The 16,331-nt window shown below is 45.3% G+C and overlaps 1 protein-coding gene across 1 annotated transcript in view; it reads right to left on the minus strand.

Annotated features, from left to right (window-relative positions):
- CBY1 (chibby 1, beta catenin antagonist) overlaps nt 1-16,331 on the minus strand; it is a 39,532-nt gene that overhangs the window by 9,491 nt on the left and 13,710 nt on the right. The window lies entirely within an intron of this gene.

Consider the following 16,331-nt stretch of genomic DNA (forward strand, 5'->3'; position numbering starts at 1 on the left):
AAGTTCCATGGGTACTTATTTCCAGAGCTTACCTTTTATCCAAGTCTCTGTTAGCCCAAAGTTAATGGAGTCTACTTCTTAATGACAAACTAACAAACTGTCATAGGGAGTAGTGGAGGATACAATAGAAAAAAAGCAACATAATAGTTTAATAGCCCATGTCATGATGGTGGTTTGAAGGCCGTCCTGTTTTTTCAGACAGTAGCAATATACATGAAGGTACATACCAACCATAGGCATAATGGGAAAAGTGAAACTACACGCCCGAACATGCTTATTGCTGCTACCTGAAACAGCAGGACTGGCTGGAAATTGAAGCCATAACGACATGGGGTCAGCTGATAGCTACGTTTTCAAGCCCCTCACTGTCCGCCCCTTACAATCATCACACTTTAGGTGGCCACTGGAAAATAATTTCATGGGGTACACAGGAAGCAGAAAGGAGCATGTTTAGAAAGCCTGTGCATTATCTTCTGCAAGGCTCAGAAGACAATGGCAAGCACCACAGTACTTTAAAATTACATTTGACTCGATTCACTTTAAAACATAAAATAATTCAACATTTGTCTATTAAGTTACCATTTACATGTTTCAGTATTGTTTTTGTATCCCTTCTTCAGGAGAAAGTAATTTCATTTCCACAGATTAATTAAAAAACAAAAGCATAAAATATACAAAATTCACTTTTGTAAAGCCTCTAGGTGTATAATATTCAGCATCAAGTAGCCCTACTATATAAGAGTGCAAGGACTTAAACCAAAATTCCCTTGAAGTAGCAAAAGACAGGGGACTGACTGTGTATAACGTAACCGGCTTCCCCAAAACTCACTTAGTGTCTGAACTATTGCATTGCTTTGAGGTGTACATCTGTGAATAAAGATTATCCCTTTTTAGGACTGGCCTAGAGGCAGCCACAAAGTTTATTAAACACTTTGGTCTGGCAGCCTTTCATGCACAGCCAAAACAGGTGAACTAAATACATTACAATGTAGGAAGAACAAGGCTGTACTAAACGTTTAACTTGAAGGAAAGAGTCTATCAGAAGGTGACAAAACATCTTTGAAGGTCAAAATTAGCTACAGTATTTTATTTACTTTCCATTTTATTCCCCAAAATATAAGGGTGGGGCGTTTAAAGTGTATTACGTAAAATGTGGCGAACTCTGGGCTGAATCAAAACAGTTATAATGAACATTTATCATAATAGTAACTTCTTGTTAGAGGAGGAATTGACCAGTTTGCCTTCTTTTCAGTGAACTTGGTGAGTTACTATCCCATGCCCTATAAAGATGCAACCATCAACAATGCAAATCCTGATCACAAATTTCATATGCTTGACCACACGTATATAGGTTCAACATTATCCTTTAGCATGCCAAATGTCCTTGAGGGCTCCGGAAGGCTCCCATTTTATTATTTTGGGCATCTTTTAAATAAAAAGACAATTCCTTGTGTCTTTAACTAAGGACTTTGTTTGTTTTTCAGCGATCAGTGGCATAGATGATTTAAAACTCCGGAGGTAATAGCACTGGAAAAGCTTGTGTTTTCTGGGTTTCTGTTAACATTCAGACTCTAATTATTTATTTTATAATCATTCATTCAGTAGGAGGGACTTTAGGTCAGATATGCCTTCTTGACTGGGATTAACAACTCCATTTGCACAGCTTTATCAGAGCAGCAAGCTGGCTGAGCGGTCGTTGAGGTTCCACTAAAAAAGGGCATCTTGGTGTGGCTTTGTACTCACTATTGAGAGGTGGGCTGGATAAACCTAGTTTTGGAGGCTTATATTTCTGGGTTGTGACAATTGTCTCTTTCATCAGCTTCCTATCATGCTCTTTCTTTGGCCTCCACTATGGCTACCAGGTTAATTTGCTGTGAGAAGAAGCTCTATGATTCTAAGGCTTCTACCGCTCAGCCCTGACCACTCATTCAACTTTAGTGCATTTGTTCATATTCCTTGCACATGTGTTGATTGGGCCCTATCCACTACCTTGACTTTCATGCTCTTCCTTTCCAGAAACACTTGCGGGATTGGGAGGGGAGGTTATTGAGGCATGATATTCGCTACTTAAAAAGGCTGTCCTTAGTTCAGCATCACTTTGCATTAATTGCCTCCCTGGACTCCCGATGTTTGTCGTTTCAGGCTCAGATGTCATATTCAACGTAGGGACACTATTAGACAGAGATTGGATATCGGAATGGACCAATATCGTTTTCTTTTGTGTTTGCTGTTTTGAGACCATTTCACCTCTGCCTCCAGCCTTCTTCTTCTTCTTCATCTACAACTTCGCTCACAAATGTCCTGAATTTAACTGGCGGCTTGAGAGGACATCACAGCGAGGTCTCCTGAAATCTTGACATACACCAACCAATACATTAGAATGCATACTGCACATTTGCTTTATTGTTCCTTAATCACTGACAGTTCTAATACTGCCTCTGTATACATTTAGGAGAACTGTCTGCAGTGTAGCCTGTGGTCTTTCGTAGGACATCCTGGTGTGCCCGGTTTGGCATCTGAGCACTTTGACAATTGGTTGTAACCTTGCCTCCCCTGTTAAAAGGATGAGGATACCAGACAGAGTGCATTGAAGGGTCAATTTCGTAATACCACTTGTATGGTTTAATACTCCATTATGGGCCTATCTCCGCCTTAGTCTCCTTCGTGATTGTTTAAAAAAAAAAAAAAAAGACATTTTTTTAGAAGTAGGCAGTGGTCTACTGGACCGCTGCTTACCCATAAAAAAAATGTCTGTAAAACATTAAATTTTTCGTTTTAAATGCAACCCGTTTCCCATTTAAGAAAACGGTCTGCATTTAAAAATAAATAAATAAATAAATAACTTACTGCTTTATTGAAAAGCAATCACAGACATGGTGGTCTGCTAATCCCAGCAGGCCACCATGCTTGTGACTGTAGTTAGTCACAGTGGGTCACAATTTGTGACCTACCTGATTAAGGATTGTGAAGTCAGTCATGGTCATATCGTGACCCAAAATGATTCTGTTTTTTGCGAATCAGACTATTAATACACAGGTCAGTTCACAAAATACAGATGCATTCAGTAAAAGTCAATGTACAAATTGCAACCACTTTTACTGAATACATTTTTAGTACATGCACAAGCACTTTTAGTACTAAATGTAAACAGGCTACCTTTGGCGATAACGACAGGATGCATTGGCCCCAAATGAGGGCTGCCAACTTTGTACAGAGCCAAACACATTGTGTGTCCCTTCCGCAACTTTCTGTTTTTGTAGGCCTTCTGAGTCTGTAGTGTATCTGCTGATTTGATTCTTGCCTGGCATGACATTCAGAAGCTGCCACATTCTTTACCTTACTTCAGTCTGCCTCCTGTGCCACATTCAACTTCTGTCTCTCATGGATGTCCCACGCCCGGCCTGTTTCGAGGCAGAGCCATTCCAGCCAGCTGATGCTGTGTGTTCCCTGCTGGGGGCGGAAAGCCTGCTTCTGTTACCTTCAGCAGGAGGAGGCTCCAAGTCTACTCCCACAAAGGTCTACCACCCAAGGGTCTGTAAGTCCTTCCCACACGCATCTGTGCACGCCTAGGCCTTGTTTCTCCTCAGCGTGCCTGGCACCCCAAGACTCGCTTCCAATCCAGGAGGCCATATATATTATATTCAATGGGTTTGTGTGTTACAACGCACACAGCTTTCATCTTAGCACAATTTATCAATGACTTTTCAACCTTCTGGGTTTTATTACCAATTACATGTAACTTTCACAACAATATCTCAATTCTTTGCTTCTTTTCAAATGCCATCAAAATAATTTCATACCTTGCTTTTTAAAAAAAATGTCTTTTTCTTTTATGCAATACAAAAACAAAACATAGCATAATTCAATACAGCGTAGACCCCACCCTCTAATCTAGAACAACAAGTTTTTACAGCTGAAGGTAGAACAAAATTGTCAAAGCGATAATCCCAACTTGACATCCACGTAAGAGAGCACAAAGCAGAAAAGGCAAGTTATTGTGCAAGCATCATACCAACTGTTTTAACAGAAAGTGCTGACAGTATAAAGTGCCAGTGCATACGTTTTCCAGTCTAAGTGTATGATTGTACAATTGCTAAAAGACTAGTACTAATAAAGTGCCTTGTGCTTCTTGTGCAAACATTGCAGACATATTAAAGAAGACAAGAGAAGAAAATAATGATAAAATAATTTGAAAGTAAAGTGCAGTGCATATGTCTTCCAGTCTATAAGTATCATTGTACCATTTCTAAATGACTAAAGGACTATTACTAAAAAAGTGCCTAGTGCTTCTTGTGCAAACATTGCAGACATAGTAAAGAAATCAAGAGAAGATTATATTGAAAAAAGTCATTTGAACAGGCTAAAGTGCAGTATGTCAAAATTGATAACGATAAAAAGACCTAGGAGTTCATCTGATTGAGCCACCTGGATAGAGGTTACCGTATGTCTAGTCCCTTCTTTTTGGCGCGAATGCCTTTTTTTTTTTTTTAGCATAGATAGCCTTCTCCAGATTGCATGTAGCTACCAATCGGGCCAGCCATTGGGAGAACAAAGGAGGATTTGGGTCTATACAGACTGAAGTTATACAGATCCTAAGAATGGTCATGGCCACAAAAATTAGTGCCGCACCGCTCTTCCTGTCAATCCTATCCTGTATGCCCAGTAAGATAACAGTGGGGGTTAACAACTGCACAAACTGTCAAACTGAGCTCTAAACTACAGCAACACTGTTCTGAGGCTTATTAAGGCCCTGGACAGAACAATCAACCTACAAACTTTTTATCTCACATCCCATGTCAGAATGGAGAAGAAGAATGCAAGAAGGGTGAGGAAATGGATATGGTGATGAATTTGAGTGATGTTTGCACCCTCCAAATTGGTTACACAGATGAGGAACTGTGGTAGGTCAAGAAAGATAAGGACAATAAGTTTAGTTTTATGAAGAAATATGTGCTGGAATATTGCCCTCCTTAAATCTTTAAATGGTCCTATACAGTCCTTTGCCCAAGTGAGTGCAGAATTAAGAGTAGTGAAATGTGTCCTTCGTAATCACCTATGTGTCCCTCTCAAGGGTGTTCAACATTCTTTCTTCTTGCCACAAAGAACACATGAGGATGTCACCCTCAAGGGTTTCTGTAGGATGCATTTCTGGTGGCTCTAAATGGACATGGGTGCGGATAGTCACATCAGAGAGTTTTCATGTCCAGCGACAGAAACCTAGAGACATTCTGTACCCCTTCATAATCAACTCACTAGTCTGAATTCATGTGTCAAAAGTAGGGGTTTGATTCTGCTAGACGCTTTCACAAACTGTCCTCTTGTATGTAGTATGCTCTGGTCCTCATTATAATTAATGGCCAGAAGTGGAGTTTGTTACCAGAGCTGCCACCTCCTAAGTTTTAGAATTCCTCAAGGAAGGAAGGAAGGAGGGCTTCCCTCAAATAATTGTTACTGATAATTGGGTGCAGCTTACTTCCACCAAAATGACAGACTACCTTCATCTTCATGGTATAACCCACTTGAGGAATGTCCTTTATGACCCACAGTGGAATGAAAAGGTCGAATGATTTGTTATCTTAAGTACAGTATATACCTAGCCAATCAAGGTCACATTCTTTTTTCCATAGCCATCCTTGACAGGTTGTGGACTTACAGAATATCACTCATTAGTGCCACAGGTGCCAGCCTATTCCTATTATTGAGAAAGAAAACCCCCACCTCTGCAGTATGTCCATCTTGGCTCAAGGGTAGATGTCTCAGGGCAAATTCCATGTATCCAAACCTGACATCCTTGAAGTCAGGAGGCATATACAGTCTGAACAGACTTGAACTAAGGAGCTCTTTGATAATACCAACTGAGTCAAAAATCCCAATTACGGGGGGCGTGACCAGCAGCCGATGAAGACGGCCGCTATCTGAGTGAGCTGCTCAAGCCGCCAGCTAACAAACCTGTAACATCCGTCATCATCCGTTGTTTTGGAGGTAACCAGAGACAAGGGCCTAGCTGAGGCCATGGTGGCTGCCCCGACTTACGACAAAGCTCCTGAACGAAGGCACAGGGCAGAGCAAGAAGAGCGGAGAAATATCGCCCCGAGCGGGCAAGATGGCGGCACCCTCGTAATTCAGGGAGAGAAGAAGGCCCTGGGCTCCGCTCGGAGAGACAAGATACCGCGCAATACAGGAGTGACGAGGTTGCCGCAAGCTCTGGCGCGGAGGGACCCGGAGTGCCTCCCTCCGGTGTGAGATATACCGTTGGCAGCGGATACTGGAGCCGACAAGGGAAGACGCTCCCTAGCACCAGAGTGCTGAGCGCAGCAAGGAGGTGACCAGGCCGCATAAGCGAAGTTTTGTTGACACACCCCGCCCTTCGGACTTCTTCTGGGCCGGAGCGGTGACTAAAAAAGGTGCAAGTGTGGAGCCCCGGGGTGGGGGGGGTTGCTGGCAATGGGGCCATACGAGCACGGGGCAGACCGGGTGCTGGGGGTGAGGTCCCCCGCAGAAATCAATAGAGGCCTGCCCAGATGCGATCCAGACCAGAGCACTTGGGCACAGCGACATTAGGGTCAAGGCATACGGGGAATTGAGAGGCCTGGCCCTAGGTGAGCTCATGGTGGTGCATGTGGAATTGTGCTCAACTTTTGCAGACCGGGTGATAAGGAGGCACAGCCGGAGTCCAGTGCAATAGCCAAGGAAGCTGAGACTGTGGGACTGTCTCGTTGGCAAGAGAAAGGCTGAAGCACACCCTATGCGAGAACTGGCAAGAAGGCGAGATTAAGAGCGGCAATCAAAGACATTACCACCAGTGCCTATTATTCCAGCCAGAGACGAAGTCTATCTGTGGAAAGCTGCTAGCCCAACAGACAACAGCCATGGGTCGAACCAAAAATGTGGGGCCAGGCGAGGCCAACCACATTGACAAATACACAATGGCTGTGGGCTGTGATTGGGGTGCGACGGGAGGGTTGCCGCCAACTAAGCAAGATGATCAGACCCCTGAACCCTCCTTAAAAGACAACATGATGGCAATCAGGGAGCTGCAGGGAACCCTAGAACCGAAACTGGACTTTGTAACCAAGGAGGTAAACTTACTCCGAGCAGACCTCTGGAAAATGTCAGAAAAGGTGTCCACTGAGGAGGCAGGCATTGGGCGACTGCAGTCCAAAACTAAACGGCTAGAAGAACAGGTCTCGGTGCTCACCAAAAACCAGTCTGAAATTTTTGCCAGACTCAAGGACCAGGAGGGCAGAGCCCGAAGGAATAACATTCGGGTTTTGGGTGTGCCGGAGGGAATGGAAGGACCATCAATCGACCTCTTCTTAGAAGACTTGATCCTAAACAAACTGAAGCCCAAGCGCCTGTCCACCTTCTTTTCAGTAGAACGATCACACGGGCCTCTGGGGTCCAGGCCTCGTCTCGTGGCGCCCCCACACAGATCATATGAGACCGATACGGGGTTTGGCTCCTAAACAGCAAGGCCAAGCCAACAATAATCAAATAACAAAAGAACGCCAGTGCTGTTGCCATTTTTAACTCTGTTTGTAGTGTAGTGATGAGTGTGTAATGTGTAGTGATGGTCTGATTGAGATGAATACTTTTGACTGAGTGAATGAATGGTTGAGAGTGGGTGCTAGCGAAGTATGTATGAAAGTGAAGGAATTTTATGTCTGTAGGTGAGGGTGCTAAAGGTGGTTAGATATATTTGTTTAAAAATGTAAAGAAGTTTGCATTGCTATGTTGGTAAACCTTTAATGTAAATTGTATAAACTTGGGATTAAATCCAATGGAAAAAGTGGTTGATGTGACATTGTTTTGTTTCAATGCACTACAACAGAGTTAAAAACGGCAACAGCACCGGTGTTTTTTTGTTATTTGACCCACGCAGATCGTAGCCTGGATACTGAATTTTAGGTACAGGGACGCCATCCTGCAGGCGGCACGCCAGCATGGCGACTTGCAACATGAATAGGCCTCCATCCGCTTCTTCCCCGACTTCACGCTCTAGGTCCAGCGCCAAAGACGCACATTCAACGCAGTCAAAAGTGCCCTCCGCGAACAAAATGTGAAATATATGATGTTACTCCCTGCAAAACTTAAAATCATCGATGAAGGGAATGCTTACTTCTTCAACTCTCCAGCTGAGGCAAGCAACTGGCTAGAGGGCTGGGCAAAAAGGGGCAGAAGTTGAACGCCGCCCAGGAATGAGCACACCACTGATGGCGAGAGGTGGATCAGGTGCCCGATAGTCCAGTCCAGCGACAAAGAACAGATAAGTGACCATGGGAATATCACCCCAGCACTGAGACTGACTTTTCCCTCTCTGGAGTCATTGTGGGGGGCACGGGAAGGTCTAGGGGTGAAACTACAAAAGTAGGTGCCCAATTGAAGCAGGGCGCAGAGTGGACACTCGCAGTGGTGTGAACCCCCACGATCCTCTGAGAGGGCTTCGACTGAGAGCCTATAGATAAGGTTACTCTCAAAACATAACCTAAAAGGGTTTGGTTGTTTTCAACAGCAGAATTATTCAACTTCATGCTCGAGGCTGGTCCAATACCCCTCACCAATGTTTGTTATTGCACAGTTAGGGTGACAGGCACTCTGCATGTTGGGGAGGTGGGAGGTTTGCTACTCACCTAGCAGGGTTGCAGGGAGGGGGAGTTGTTTAAAATGTTAACTTTTATTGTGTGTAAGTGCATGTGCGCTAAAGACCACTATACCCAGGACCATACTGCAGGTTGACACAAGACCATCTCAAGGGAGGGGGGGGGGGGGGTTCATAAGTTTGATTTTTCCAACCTGGAACCATGGGAGAACTGGCTAATATACACATATGGACCTGGAATGTAAATGGTCTGGGGAACAAAATCAAGCGAACACTTGTCCTTGAACACATTAAGCGGCACTCCAAGATGTCGTACTGATACAAGAGTCAAACCTAAGAGGGAGTCGATGTAAGACTCTGGGCCGCTTTGGGTATAGGCTGGTGGCCCACTCCGGATACTTGACTGGGGCCCGGGGGATGGGAATCCTAATCCGCAATACGTTGCCCCTGGTTATAACGGGTACCTGGGCTGATGACACTGGCTGCTGTGTCGCGGTAGCAAGTATATGGGAGGGGTGCTCGATGGTACTTTGCTCGTTTTATATTCCCCCAGGGCTTCACACTATTGCCTTCCCCAAGATCAGTTAGTTCCTGATGGGATTGCCCCAGGACATGCTTCTATTGGGTGGGGATGCAAACGTAGTCATGGACCCAGAGCTGGACCAGTCCAGTGCACAGGTGGGCCAGAAGGGGGAGCGAGATCTGTCGGGCTTCCTGGCGGCCATGGGCATGGTGGACTTGTGGCGGGCTCACAACCCTCTGACACAACAATACACATACTACTCTGCGCGCCACAGCTTCTTTTCTAGAATTGATTACTTCTTTGCACAAAATGACAAGGTGGGAGAATTCACACCCCCAATACACATGGCAAGGGGCATTTCAAATCATTTCCCGGTGAGTGTGGTCATTAGGGGTCCACCCATTAACAGAGCAACGTTCCAGAGGATTGACCCCTGGCAGTTGCAAGATCCAATACTTAGAGATAAAATACGGATCTGTATTTCCGAGAGAATGTGGGGTCAGTGGAATCTCACATAATTTTATGGGAGGCCTATAATGCGGTGTTGAGGGGGCAGTCCAGGCTCTAATTGGGGTCAAACAGAAAGAAGAGGCTCTACAAATCAGGTCATAGAGCAGGAAAAGCATCGAGGCTGCTAGCCTGGTTGGAGAAACGAGATAGAGAATGATCATAGGTGACCGGGGTCAGAGACAAAGCAGGGACACTGAGAACAGCGAGTGTTGAAATAGCAGAGGCTTTCGCTGCACACTTGGAGGGGGTGTATGCATCCGTCAGCACTAGATCCGAAGGCGATTGTGAAGAACTGTTGAGGGATTTCTCATTGCCCACACTAACTGAGAAAGCGCGCAAGACATTAGATGCTGACATTAAGGAGGAAGAACTAGCAGGGACCTTGGGATCCCTCAAATCAGGGAAGGCAGCAGGTCCATATGGATTCCCTATTGAGTTATACAAAAGCCAGGCCTCCATAATAACAACACCATTACCAAACATGTTGACGGAGGCACGCAAGAAGGGCCAACTCCCGATAGACCTATGGGCAGCCACCATTATGGTGATATACAAGGCTGGGAAGCCTCCGGACCCATGTGGCTCCTATCGCTCAATCTCCTTGATTAACGTGGAGGCAAAAGTACTAGCCAAGGCTGTGGCCAATAGACTGGCGTCTTTCATCTAAGAGGTAATCCACGTGGATCAATCGGGCTTTATGCCCAATAGGAGCACTCGCCACAATCTGCGGAGGTTGTATGGGGTGCTCCACATGACGAGCGATCCCGCTGCCCAGCAGACGGCATTGATGGCGCTGGACGCATCGATGATGTTCGACAGTATAGAGTGGTCCTATTTGTTTATGGTACTCCCTAGGCCGGGCTTCAGCCCCAACCTTTGCAGTTGAGTAAGGCTGCTATACTGGGAACCTCAGGCTCGAGTACGAGTCAAGGGAATGTTGTCAAAACCCTTTCAGCTGCGAAGAGGCACTAGACAAGGCTGTCCCCATCCCCGTTGTTGTTCGCCCTCGCATTGGAGCCACTGGCGCACTGGATTAGGAAAGATACAATGATTTGGGGTATAGAGGCACCAGGGGGTGGGAGGAGCGAATTTCACTCTATGCAGACAACATACTTTTATATCTGGCGAGACCGCATCACTCCATAGCAAGAGTACTTCATATATTTTAACTGTTTGGGAGCTACTCGGTATATAACAACTTCCTTACTACCGCCTTGTCTTCATCTGTAACCTCCCATGGCGACTGACTCCTTTACTACTGTTAGTACATAGTACGTGTTTTTAAGTGTGTAAGCACTATTTTCTTTATTAAGTGTCTCTTGCTGCAAGCATGACGTGCTTTACTTACGTTCAGCATGCCATGCCCTCTCTCTCTTTTGAAGCCGCCGGGACAACGGCAGCCGCATCTTTGAAACGCAATAAGTATTGCATTTGAATGTGAATCCTATTGCATTGCAAATATGTTTTTTTAAACGTCCAGAAACTCTTACGTTTGGAAATGCTTCTGGGCTGGCTTCAACATCATAATTTTGATTTGCCTTTTCACTTTCAGCTCATGCCTGGAATGCGCACCCGTGTTATTTTTTAAGAAGTTGAAGGCTTAAAGAAAGCACGGCAGCATGGACACTTTTTGTACTACTTTTTAAGCTTAAAAGAACAAATATTAATTTAATATCGAACTATGCTGGTTATTTCTGCAATTCAGAGTACCTCTGCTATCACTGAAGACGGGGAAATGTAAACAGCTGCTCCGGCCTCATCCCACACACCCAGTTTGGCTTTGCTTAATAAAATGGTAATATGTACACAATGAGCGGCGGTGGTGGTCAAGCAAACACATTTCAAAGGGAGGTGGACCTTGCTGGTCTGCCACTTTTCGCCGCAGGCTAACCCCAGCTTGACTCATCGCTACAGAGCCGTTCCCGTACTCTCCTTTCATTCCTTTCTTTACTGTCACTTTCTTTCTATCACCCTATACCTATTTTCCCTTCAAGTCATGTAGATGGGTTCAGCTCAACACATATCTCATGTACCTGTAATCACTTTAATACATACTAAGTTTGGCTGAATCTGCTAAAGAAATGCTAATGTATCTGTTAATTAAAATCAATTTAAAAAAATTGAAGAAGAAAAAAAAAAAGTATTACAGCTCACGTTATCATAGAGGACACAGGATCAGCGATACAGAACCAAAGTTTAAACATTCAAAACACAATCTCCAAGAAGCAAACATGTTAGGGGTAGGAATACACCTAGCAAGGAGAAACACCAATAATTACTAAGGACGCATTCCATCTTGTCTGCGCCATTACAGACAGTAAACGCTGTATGCAAAGCAGCATCCAACCAAAACCATGGCGACTCGAGCTGCCAGGCATTGATGCAGCCGAGCAAACAAGCAAATTAAAACGGAAACTCGAGTCCGAGGAGAGCGGAGGTCTGGCGTAGCCCAAAACCTAAAGCAGGGGCAGTCAGAAACAAGCATTTACAATGCAATGGTCTCGGCATTGTTAAAGTTAGAGCTATTGGCATTGCTCATGACTTTATTTTTGTTTATGTTTTTGTTGTTGAAACATTTTAAGAAACTGCATTGTTATTTACAATGTCAATAGCTTAATCACTCTCAAATGCGAGACCTATTGCATTTGCGCCCACACACAGAGCCACACACACAAACCCACCCACACACACAGAGCCACTCACATAGAGCAACCCACACACAAATAGAGCCACCCACAGAGCCACCTACACACACACACACACTTACCCACACACAGACAGAGCCACCACGCATAGAGCCACCTACCAAAAAAAGCCACACACACAGAGCCACACACACACACAGACACCCACACAGAGACACCCACAAACACATTGAGCCTCCCACACACACACACAGCCACATTTGTACCAGGTGTATCATCTAGTCTAGTGCAAATATGGCTACATCTTATAGTAGGTTTCAGAGCGCCCTAAAGCACTGTAAGCTAACCGAAATGCCAAAATAAATCCTGATTCAGACAAACACAGAAAAGAAAGGAAGCCTCGTGTATCAGCGAGCACTAGAAGGTGATGTGCTCTTCCTGGTAATACTGCACTACCCAGTGGTGACCCCAAATCATGTTCTATAGTTAAGTGATCAGCATAGAAGTTAGGACAGGTTCAGATGAGGTAAGCTTCACTCTCTAGATCCACTGCCTGCAAGTGCCTTCTCTGGCCTGTTGTGTCGATTCGCACATACTGCTATAAGACTTTGGAGATGGCTGGGGCCATTTCGAGGGCCAAATTCATATTTGTCTTTACCGGAGTTATCTGCATACACCATCTCTTAGAGAAGCCCAGGACACATGATTTACACAGGTTCACCAGATAAAATCAATCCATAGATTTATCTCAGCAGCACCTTCATCACAAATACATGCTGCTAAGTTTCCCCGACATACTAGTGTATCTAAAACGAATGACAAGCAACACACTACTTTCATGAACTTTAAACGGTCCCCAAATTCACAAATGTGTCCATTATAATCTGATCTTGAGGAAAGTCTAAGAGGATTCTAAAATATTTTATTTCACATTATACAATCCATAGAAAGAAGTTAGGGTTACTAATTTTTTAGATCTCGTTAGCCAAGATCTCTTGTTTTTCATAGACTATATAGAACATACATACTTTCGCTTCCAATCTGCTCTTTTCATCTATTTGTCTACTGTAGTGTTATTCAAATTTTGCTTCTGCCCACCACAGCAAACAGCATCTGACCCTGGGTCAATCCACTTCAGCCATTGGTTTACCCGACTATGACAGCATTCTGTTCTTGCACAATTTGCACATCCGCACAATAAGTAGTTCCATTCAGTGCGAGGGACTACTGGTGCAAGCTGTGCTTTTACATTTAAAAATGTCTGTTGGCTTTTAGGCAATGCTTTTCTTATTACTTAAGGAAGTGCCTGGTAGCTTCCCCAACTCTGCTTCCAAGCCTCTTGTGTGTCACTTGTTTTCATATGAAAACAAGCATTTACAATGCAATGGTCTCGGCAACATTATAGGTAGAGCTATTGGTATTGCTCATTATTTTTTTATCATTATTGTATCCCTAAATAAATGGCATTGGCATTTCTATTGGAATTAGTTTTTTTTTGCATATGTGATACCTATTGCATTAGCAGAGAGAGAGTGAGGTATTGAGATAGAGAGAGAGAGTGAGGTATTGAAATAGAGAGTGAGGTAGTGAGAGAGAGTGAGGTAGATAGAGAGAGAGTTAGGGAGAGAGAGTGACGTAGTGAGAGAGCCAACCCCACACACATACAGAACCACCCACACAGAGCCACACACATACAAAGTGTATCCCCCAGACATACATACAGAGCCACACAGATCCACCTGGCGCCGCCCGCGAGAGCTGTGCCATCCCCCGGTGAGTCACCAGGACTCTGTGTTGCTACCGCCGGGACAAAAACACTGGTGGTTTACAATGCAATGGTCTCGGCATTATAGGGTCGGCACGCAATATATAGTTGTTTTTTTAATTTATAGATTGTCTGAACCTCTACTCAAGGACCTCGGGGAACTCCCGAACATCTCAACCTGAAAGAAATACGCCCCACCGAATTTGCGGAGCTTCTTTCATCATGTGCATATTGGCATATGTAGGTTTTTTGCACGGTTAAAATACTTATTTCAACATAATTGAGTAACCAATAAGACTACAATTCCCGCCAACCTGCACGAAAGTCATTGCCTCCCTCGTATAGGACGCCGGGGGATGTAGTTTTATGTTGTCTAGGGTATCATGAACACCAACGACAACGGGCTGCATACTGAACTACTATCCCAGTAAGCCTGTGAACACACGTTTCCTTGCGTTGCATCAGCTGTCACTGCATGTTCTTTTTCGGAACCGGTGAAGTCAGAAAGGGAGAGAGAGTTGATCATGAAGCAGACTGTGTGCTCCGCGGGATCCCCGCACTGCCTGATAGTGCTAGCCGCTGCTGAGCGGTGCCGGACTACGGTGGAAGTACACTGGGCATTGACAATCTAGGAGCCCTGATTGTTCGCTCATAAAACAAACAAGTGAAAACGTTTTGTTTTGAGCAAGATTTTTTTTTTTTAATTATAGTTTTCATCAGGTTTGAGAGCCATCATGTCTCACTGCATGTTAATTTCATGTGGTGTATGTAAAGGAGGAGAATGAGTTAGTTATTCTAAAAACAAGGACATCACTAGTTCAGGGGCATTGTGCCATGTCGGGATTTGGGGGCCAGTTTGGACGATTCTGAGCCTATCCCTGCAGAGGAGAGGAGGTGGCACGGGGAGGGCAGAAGGCACGAGTCGAGCCTCTCTGGCGCCGGGGCGGACCTCCTCACTACGCGCACACTAGCGCCGAGTTTGAGAAAGAAGCAGCGGACGCCGGAACTCCTCACTCATGGAAGGTGGTGGGGGAGGAATGGGCGAGCATACACCCCTCGGTGGACGGATTTGACTCGAGGTGTGGCGGGACTGACCTCACCTGGTGTGGAGCGACTGGCCTCACCTGGGAGGGGAGCTAAAACAAGGCACTGCCCTCGTGACAGGAATGGCCACTGTGGCATGTGCACACCCAGTTTTAGAAAACACTCTCCAATTCCAGCATATTTCAGAACAGTGGTGCAGCAGGTAGCACGGGTGGCAAGGCGCATGGATCACGAAAACATTAAACTAATTTGGACTACCCAGTGCAAGGAGGATGAAACCAGCGTCAGGGCTCTGGTGCGCAGGAGCGGAGAGAGAAGGGGAGGGAGGAAAGGGTAGAGCTGGGATCACACGGGAGAAAGAAACGCAGCGGCGCAGTTTCTCTCTCTTAATCCTCCCCCTTGGCGGCAGCCCCCTCTCCCCACATCCCCCAAGGCTCTCAAGGGGTTCACTTCAGTGACCAAAGCTACGAGTTATTTTTAGTTACCTTATTTCTCCTCTTGCCTTTTTCCTTCGCTTTAACTCGCAATTCGTGTGGAGATTTTTTTGTTATTCAAGGAGGATGAAACCAGCGTCAGGGCTCTGGTGCGCAGGAGCGGAGAGAGAAGGGGAGGGAGGAACGGGTAGAGCTGGGATCACATGGGGGAAAGAAACGCAGCGGCGGTTTTCAGATTCGGGGGCGGATGAAACCAGCGTCAGGGCTCTGGTGCGCAGGAGCGGAGAGAGAAGGGGAGGGAGGAAAGGGTAGAGCTGGGATCACATGGGGGAAAGAAACGCAGCAGCGGTTTTCAGATTCGGGGGCGTGGCTAAAAAGTGGAAAGAACACCAAAAAACACGCCCCCGAATCTGAAAAAGACGGAGCCTATTTGGAGGGACGGCTCTCTCCTCCAATGGCTGGCCTCCGTTTAGGAAGCCAGCCAATGGAGGAGAGGCAAAAAGAGAGGCGGGCTAAGGAGCCACTCTAGGAAACATTAAATCTCGACTTCCGGTTCTGCCTTCGGCAGACCGGTAGTCCTCGACCTAAACATTAACAAACAGAAGAAGCATGGACTAAGCCAAAAGGTTAGCAGCCAACACAGACCTATTGGCTTTGCCAATGCTTGTTATTCACATTCAGCCATTCCTGACCTTTGATTATAAAAATATTACAACACAACTTCTCATTTTTTATTTTGAGCGGCTCATGTTTGGGATAACAGAGTGGATGGGAGAAAAGAGGACATTCTGGACCATAGGGCAGTGTTCAG

The sequence above is a fragment of the Triturus cristatus genome, chromosome 4_2 (assembly GCF_964204655.1).
Source record: "Triturus cristatus chromosome 4_2, aTriCri1.1, whole genome shotgun sequence".
In the NCBI taxonomy this organism is placed as follows: Eukaryota; Metazoa; Chordata; class Amphibia; order Caudata; family Salamandridae; genus Triturus; species Triturus cristatus.